Below are 9,309 nucleotides of genomic sequence, written 5' to 3' on the forward strand. Positions count from 1 at the left end.
CCGTTATCTATTCGTGTAGAACAACCTGATGAAATTTTAAGTGGTGAAATCTCCGATTTAATAGACATAATAATTAGTATTTCCTGAAGTGTGGAAAATATAATATGGAACTTCTTCGAAGTAGCCCACTTGCTCAAAATTTCACTTTTAAGTAACTTAATGGGATAAAAAAATTCCCCTTTTTCTGTTGCTGTTCCTTACATTATTTACCTGCAGCAAAAATATAGGAGATAAAACTATCCGCTTATTATTATTACATTTGTTACCTATCAATGAGCTGTAGGGTTCTACGGTACTTATTCATTTGGTTTTGTAAGCATATATTCGAGTTACTCTAACATTGTCCAGTCTTTCCCTAGTTTCAAGAAAGAATTACTTCAGTTAATTATATTAGAAGTTTCGTAGTAAGTACCAATAAATCAAGAGACTGAAATTCGTCAGCACTTTTTCATCCGAACAGTTCGTCGTTCACCGTCTTGGGGGACCGTGTGAAAATACTTATTTGAGGCATTTCCACCAGTATTACTGCACGTAGGCACAATGCAGTACTTATAGCTGCGCTTCGACAAATCGACGAAATACGTACGACAACAGAAACGGCGTAATATCCACAAAATCACTAATTCTTTACCTCCTCTACAGTAATGCGCACGGACGCGAACAACACTATTGCATGAGCTGACGTCATTCAAGATGGACGTGGTGCGAATTACGTTCTTCTTGCATGGCAAGTGACAGCTATTTAAAATGCTCGAAATAAAAAAATGCAAGATTATACGGCCAAAGTGTTACGCCACGTAGATTAATATTTTCACGTACTTTTCAGAAAGGTCTTTACCTTGATAGGTGTCTAGAGGTCTATTTACTCCAGTTGTTCTTCTAGAAGATATTCACTCCAAATCTACAAGGCACCATAGTTCTCGTGCAGTAATCACAACCGTTTTCGTTCCTTCATTGTAAAAATAGCCAGTCAGGAGCAGTGACTTCATGGCAAAATTAGCAGTGAGGGAATGCATTTTCTTTAACTTTATTTCACAAGTGTTATATTACTCCGGTGTTTTTTAATTACAAGTTATTATTAACGTTTTTTATAAAAATATTTGATTTGGGTGTTTACTAGAAATTTTGAGGCACCAAATTGAAAAAGTGCTATTTGATTATTATGTCTTTTCAAATCAGTGCTGGAACGGCGTTCCGCCGCGTTCCGGTCCAATGACACCTCTGGTCAGGAGGTAATATTATTACTAAAACTTATTTCTTTACTCCGAATTCAATGTATTAATTATGAATAGTAAATACTATCAATGAAATAATAGGAAAACATAATCCATACTTTGCAAAGCATGTCATCAAAGTCCACATTCGAAAATTCGTTTTAACTCAGGTTTTCCTATAAAAACAAGTGCAATATGATCTGTTGGATAACAATTGAGGCCTCCAACTACTTGATGTTTTTGAGCCATGTACTTGCTAAATAATGCGCAAAATTAGAATTATAGCGATATTATGAATTGAATTCTAGTATTTCATTATGAATTCGATCACCCAAACGCATACAAAGCTAAAGTTGATTTTGACGGGCGATGCAACTGACCGGTCCAGTGAAATAAGACGGAATCACGAAGGAATATTCTGACTCGATGTATTTCCTAATGAATACCGTCAGAGGCGCGCACAACATTCTGCACAAAAGCCAAGCCAACGAAGAGTAAAAAACAAGCAGTCATAATGAGAGTACCTACTCTAATTCACAGGAACTATGTTCGGGTCCTTACTTCCACTATAGCAATAGCGATCCACTTTTCTATGAAGCGTAAGGAAAAAATAGAGTTGAACAATCTAATTGATCGATCAATCGTTAACTCATCTAGAATAGTGGAACTTGTGGCATAAAAATTATAACACACATAGCGTTGAAAAATCCATTTGCATTATGAAATACGACGTTAGCTGAGTTAACTCGGTTATGCTTTTATCCAGAGTTATATACAAGTTAAAAGTAAGTACGAAGTTCTCTTATCTCGAAAACAGAAGGTCATTCTATGGAAGTTTATTAGTCATTCGAAATTTATTCAAATTTTCCTCATTCAGTCAATTATTTTCAGAGGCACGTGTTAGTTAATTCGTCTAAAATAGGCAATAGAAATCTACATGCAAATATTCACCTACCTGTCATCATATACGAATCCAGCATCCAAGGTTAGGGTGTCCCAAAAAAACCGAAAGTTTGAAAGTTGAGGGGGCATTTCCATTTTCCTATGCGAATGCATGAAAAAACATCCCATAGAAATTTTCAGCTCAATCGGACAATATTTGACCCTGCCGAAACGCATTCAAAGTTTGAATTTTTGAGTTTTCCAGATTTCATGCAATGTTGCCTAGCTCTAAGGGTCTTGGGGGATTTAAAATTAGAAACCTCTGTAAGAAAATGCTCTCTTATTATTATACTGTCATAATGCGGATACAAATGCACTGTGAACAACAAGCAATATGAAAAACTAGAGTTTTTTGCCACTTTTTTCATGCATTTTCCTATGCCGCTTAACAACTTGTAACAGATGTTGCCTCTGAGCCTCATCATTTGTCAATTTTTTCTTGACTAGAAAATATTTTATTGATTGAACTCCTCTCTTTGCAGTATCATTAACAACCTTATGGTGTTGCACTATAGATAGACCCTTCTGATAGTCTACGTCACTTTTCCATGTGCACGGATCTCGCAGCAAAAATGCCGGCGAAATACCAATAATTTTGAAAAACTTCACAGAATTTTTCGAAGCGAAGTCAGCGAGAGTCAGCTCACTAATAGGTCGATTAGGCGGAAGAGTAGCCCGAGGTTCGTCATCATCAGACCCCTCATTGTCTCTGATTGCTTCCGCAATGTCTCTTTTCTCGTCGTCAGAAACCATTTCATCGAAGAGGGCCATACAATTCAAGTTTTCGAAAGTTTTAACCATAGATGGTTACAAAACTTGGCCAAAGCTGCTGCGTAGTGAGGGTCTTTCTTCCGAGCAAGGACTTTAAGTAGCTCAAGATCCATTCTCGGAGCGCTCACTGCCAAGGGACTGGTGTACCAATGTTTCATATATACAATTGCAATGAAGCAACACAATTTGAATAAATTGTCACTGTCATGTGTCGACAAACGCAATTGCTTGCCAAAAACCCACGTTTTAAAAGCGTAGAGCTCCTTATTCATCCACCGTGATTTGTCAGTTGGGCCTGGGGGGCGAACCACATACTTCTCTTTCTTGGGAACCACGCCACCCAACCACACTGTACACAACTCCAAAAGTTCTTTGTAGTCGTCTCGAGGATGGTAGTTCTAAAATAATATGGGGCATAATTTTAAATACTAATCCTGAGGATGGACTTTAAATCACCCTGAACATCCTGATATTTACCATTTACGATCCTGCAGCTGAAGAATACAAAATTTGATAATGTCATCTACATTTGAAATATCCTTCAAACAGCCTCTTGTCGTCTTCATTGCTTGGAAGTAATTTCCAATCCCAGTGCACTGCTAAAGGAACTTGAGGACTTCCGAATCCGACGAGCTCGTCGTACTCTCCGCAGACATCTGTCGAACGAGGTCCACTTTCTCATCCAATATTTCCTTTTCTTTCTCATGCCGTTTTTTCCTTTAAAATCCTCTTCTTGACGTCTCTTACGGTTTTCTAAACACTTACACCACTTTAAATCAATACCCGCCATTTATCCTTTTCAATCAGTTTTCATAGATATGTAAAACAACTTGTCCTCCTCCGCAGTAATGTTTGAAAGGGCGTCTTTGCAGCCGATGTCAAACAGACGGTCGAGCACTTTGCTGAATTCCTCTCTTGCGGACACTGACTTCTCACTAGTTTTATTTATGTCTTTCCCAAGGGCACGGTAGTTCTCGTAAGCTGTCAGGAGCTTCTTAATGGCTGCTCGAACCTCCTGCGTAGGAATATTAGACTTTCCCCACACAGCAAGTAACTCTTTGATTGCAATCCTTGCTGCATCTGCCGCTGACATCGATCCTGGAGAACAGTGTAGGTTGTAAAAGAAAACTTTGAGAACTTCACGCAGCGTAGGGAGTTTACCATTGCCGGGCAAATGTTTGGACTCATTACCCACCAACCACGCACTTGTCGCACTACGCATAACCGGCATACTCTTCGATTTCACGCTCATTCTGGCCACCGCCGAAACAGCCTCGACCTCGAAATACACGACAATACCTCACGTTCTCAGTTAGTGCACAACACTAAACTCCACGAGTGACTGATAGACTAAGCCGGGATACTTTTAACATAAACAAAGCGATGTTGCAAAAGCGCATAACTCGAATCTCAACACGACACGGCGCGGCGGGGCAATGTGCACTCGGCTGGCGCCTGGCGGCCGCAACGGCGAGCGGGACTTGTAAACACACCGAGTTGTGGCTATGAAGCTCATTTTGACTCAAGTGTTGCTGTCAACGCCTATAGAGCTAGAGGAGATGGTTTGAACTTAAAATTGGTTGTTTTTTAACACTCGAGCCTCCTGCAGGGTAGGCAACATTGCATGAAATCTGGAAAACTCAAAAATTCAAACTTTGAATGCGTTTCGGCAGGGTCAAATATTGTCCGATTGAGCTGAAAAATTTTATGGGATGTTTTTTCATGCATTCGCATAGGAAAATGGAAATGCCCCCTCAACTTTCAAACTTTCGGTTTTTTTGGGACACCCTAATCCAAGGTGTTGTTGTACAGCGCGAACGCCACGAGGCTGCATCCCAGTGCGATGTAGTCAACCATCTTGACGCAAGAACCCACGGCACAGGTTGCGGAACACACGATAAAAACACTTGTCACACACTCTGATGAACTACACACATGAATTGATGAGGGGTTAAGAGAGGGTCATCATATATAGTGCCCTTTTCAACTCCTACCCGTTCGTTAAACCCAGAAATTCCAAATTTCAGGAAAGCCTTACAATGATAGCCCCGAAAAGCGTGGTCACACGTTGGAAGACTGTATTCTCCCTTTGGAAACTGTAGAGGAATTCAGTGTGGATGAATTGGATGGCTATGAATGCCACTTAATACACCTGAACTTATTCACTTGGATGTATTCTTCAAAGGATTCTCATCACTTCCCTCGTTGACAGATATGAAGTGATAGTGAGATTGTCCCCGGCTGGTGACCCGCCAAATGAGATGTTCATTCCAAGAACAGCTTTTTCCCGAGGCATTGGCTGCAATGACAGAACAAATTGCAAAATTATTAATATTATTATTATTAATTATTATTATATTATTAAATTATAATCATCCTAGTATTGATGGAAACAACATTCTATGATGAAAGCGGTAATTATTTTTTCATAAATGATTTCACAATCAGTAACACAAATGAATTGGAAAAACAAGTTTTTTCCCCAGCACTAATTCAATTCCTTTTACATAATTTTCAACAAAACACATGCAAATATTAAGCACGACTTTTTATTGACATATATTGGGCTGAAAAAATTAGTGTAAAACATATAATTTTTTGAAACTGAAAATGCAGGAGCAATTTCCACAATTTTACATTTATTGTTACGTATGAATAAATGTAAAATTGTGGAAATTGCTCCTGCTTTTTCATTTTCATTATGTCACGTTTCCACTCCATCTCGCCTGAAACCTCAGACTATATATATAAGTTTTTCTTTCGTGATAGCGTTACATATTACATATTTCGACAAGATGCCTCAAAATACACATCAATTGGCAAAGAACATAAGAAAATTCCACAATTTACAGTCGTCACAACCTTGGTTAATATCTCCTCAAAAAATTCATCAGTCATTGGTGGTGCACGGGGAAAAACTCCAGGTGACCCTTTGATAAACCCATTGGAAGTAAATTTTAATTATTATAAAATTGGCAACCATACGTTTCGATGTAAGATCCTTGAAAATATGAAAAATACTTCCAAATGGCAACTTCATTCATAAAACGTTAGTTTTGTACAATATACAGCCCGACCACTTAACAATTTGAAAGACGGGTCTTATTAAAATAGTTTTAAATGAAAAATCATCACCGTAACTAAAAATATTTTAGAAATTGCTTAACATTACACATAAGCTCTGTTTCATTCAAATATTTATTAGCATGGAGTCAAACCAGTGGATTTAAAACCAATAATTCCTCATTTAAACATGATCAACAGTCAAGGAATTTATGTGAGAAAATAAGAGACCAAGATTTGAATAAGAATTAGTTAAATAGCATATCCAGTGGCTATATGGAGTAACCTACGTTGAGGCCAGTCGCCGGAACAAATAAGGAGTCGAAAGGGCCAAAATTTCGTCAATTAAATTTGATAACAGAAACAAACTTACATTGAGCAAGGTAAGAGACTGCTCCCTAAATAATCAACAGTAACCGCACAAGAGTGCCACAAAGGATATGGGATATTTTTCATAACTTCGTTTTTAATGGCACCAATTTTGAATCCCAATGGTATTAGGCATTATGAGGTATACCAATGATAAAAGAATTACCTAAATGGTGTCACAAGGAAAATCTATAATCCAGTACTTCAATGCTGAGGTACATATCACTTATGTCTTATAGAAAGCGACAAGTCCTGAGTGACAAAATAACTTACTCATCATAAGGCACAGCTCTATAGGCACGCCATAAACCAAAGAAATTTTTAGTATATGTTTGCTAGGGTCATTTATAAGAAGGTTCTTTCTGAGAAACTATTTTTGGAGTCATTTTCACTACATTTTACCACTAAATATTTTTTTCGGATAAGAAAAGACCATTTTTGGCTATAAAAACTACTACTTTGGCTACACATATGAATTGGATGGAAAACCGTTTCACTGCGAGAAAAAAAAACAATTGTGTGATAAAATATGATTTTCAATTAATACCCTTCGTTTTATGCTGACTACGGTATTCTTGAATCCGAATTCCTCCGTTTGTCTTCCATGTGTCTTCAGTAAATGCGATTTTTTTTCCTTTTTATTTTTGATTATTGGCTAAGTATTTAATTTAATCCTTATAATGAAAGTTGTCAACTTCGGTTTCTTTTGCCAGCATTGTGATATCTTTCGTATGAGACAAGGAATTTGAATTTATTTTGGGTGATCCCATATGGGCACGCTAGCCGGTAGCCGGGGGTGTCTATTTTGGCGTGTGTCCTTCGCTACAAACGTCTTTATTGGGTCTGTTTTCATATAATTTCGATGTAAAACGCTAATTTTTTGTCAATCTTTCATTTTTCCTTATGTCACTCGATGTTAACGACTTCAAAATTTTTTGCTGTATATTTTAAAATTCTTCCATTAATTTTTAGTAAAAAAATACATTTTATGCTATTCAACTCTTTTATTCATGGTGCTTGCGTTATATTTTGCTCAACTATCTAGTATGAAGAATGAGAGGCTTATTTTCTACCACTGGTATACATACCTAACAATCAAGGGCATGGTGGAAGGACGTATGCTTGTTCAGAAAACTATGTGCCAACCCCCGAGGTAAAATATAATGAATCCATGATAAAAAATGTTGGCAATCATGGCTGCAAACAGTTCATTAGGGGTGAAACTATAAATTTCGGCTTTAAAATATGGTGCTTGAATACTCCTTAAGATTACTTATTGGACTTCAGCATATAGCAGAGACTGAGTGTTGAAGAAAAAAATAATAACCATAAATTCGTAGGTAAATGCTCTTTGTATTTGCTTATCATGTGGGACATTTTAGTAGAGCAAGCGATAACTCTTACCTTTTCCCTTTATTTTGACAATTCGTTTACTAGATTTTCTCTTATAAGTCAGTTAAAATCTCAAGGATACAGATCAGTTCTGAGAAAAAGGATACCAAAAGGTATTCCATTCATCGAAAAAAACAGCTAGCTAAGCAGCCCCGCTACTCCCATGCTTTCAGACGGGAGAAAAAAGGGAATATTATTGTTGTTAGATAGAATGACTATTAGGTAGTGACTGTCAAGTCACCTGCAAGTCAAGTCAAGCCAATGTGTACACCCAATCACAAAGGTCACGTGATTCCTACGTGTAACCTAAAAAATGGTACATCTACATCTACATAATACCCTGCGAGCCACCTCTAGGGTGTTTGGCAGGGGGTGATCAATCACCAGCATGCAGCATGCATTTGGGCTCCCACATGCACACTACACCGTCCAAAGAACGTCCCGTATTATAACAAACTATACTACTTTATGCTGTTAGAAATAGAATAGAAATTCAGAAACATGCATTAAGTTTTATATAGGTTAGTAAGCTACACTACAAGTCATGCAATCTATTTACGAGTTCTATTGCTGCCGTTATAATGTCTTATTGATCATGGAAAAAATGACATTCGGAATCTGTCTGTTCTGCAATCTATCTCTCTTATTTTATTTATATGATCTGATCTTCCGTAGTACGTTGGCGTCCGCAATATATGGTTAACTTCGTCAGAAAAGACACTGCTCTTGAATTTATCTAAAAGGTTTAGTCTATTTTTCAATCTACGGTCCGACAGAGATTCCCATCCGAGTTTATCCAAGAGGTCAGTTACACTAACAAGACTATCGTAACGACCTTTCACATACCTGGCAGCTCTTCTTTGCACGCGTTCTAACTCTGTTATTAAGCCTTTTTCATGAGGGTCCCAAACACTGGCAGCGTATTCCAAATGTGGTCTAACGAGGGAAAAGTAGCTAATTTCTCTCACTTTGTCGTCGCACTTTCCTAATATTCTTTTAACAAAACCCATTTTACGATTAGCTTGACCGGTTATTTCTCGAATATGTTTATTCCACGATAGATCATTATTGAGTCTAACCCCTAGATATTTCACGGATTCAACTGCCTTTAACTGGGTGCCCCGAATGATAAAGTTACGCTGCAGGGAGTTATTCTTCTTCCAGAAGTTCATTACGACGCATTTTTCCAAATTTAATTCTAACTGCCAAGCATCGCACCAAGCTTGGATAGCAGCAAGGTCATTCGTAAGTTCATCTATATCTTTGCAGGAACGGATTTCTCTGCAAACTACAGCGTCGTCTGCAAATAATCGTAACTTACTCTGCACTACTTCGCCAATGTCGTTTATATAAAGAAGGAATAGGAGTGGGCCAATGACACTACCCTGAGGAACGCCAGAAGTGACTCTAACCTCATTGGAGACTGCACCGTCTAATACTACTCTTTGGACGCGGTCGCTCAAAAATTCTCTAATCCAGGAAATGACATCTTCGTCTAGACCATAAGATTTCAGTTTTATTATTAACTTTCCGTGGGGTACTTTATCAAATGCCTTTT

General features: G+C 37.8%; 1 long non-coding RNA gene across 1 annotated transcript; it reads left to right on the plus strand.

The window, feature by feature from the left end:
• The first annotated feature begins 2,165 nt into the window (after positions 1 to 2,165).
• Positions 2,166 to 4,889, plus strand: LOC124166078. The gene is made up of 2 exons (XR_006866394.1): positions 2,166 to 2,199; positions 4,726 to 4,889. It is a non-coding gene; the product is annotated as an uncharacterized LOC124166078 (long non-coding RNA).
• The last annotated feature ends 4,420 nt before the right edge of the window (positions 4,890 to 9,309 follow it).

Source organism: Ischnura elegans, chromosome 9, assembly GCF_921293095.1.
Source record: "Ischnura elegans chromosome 9, ioIscEleg1.1, whole genome shotgun sequence".
NCBI lineage: Eukaryota > Metazoa > Arthropoda > Insecta > Odonata > Coenagrionidae > Ischnura > Ischnura elegans.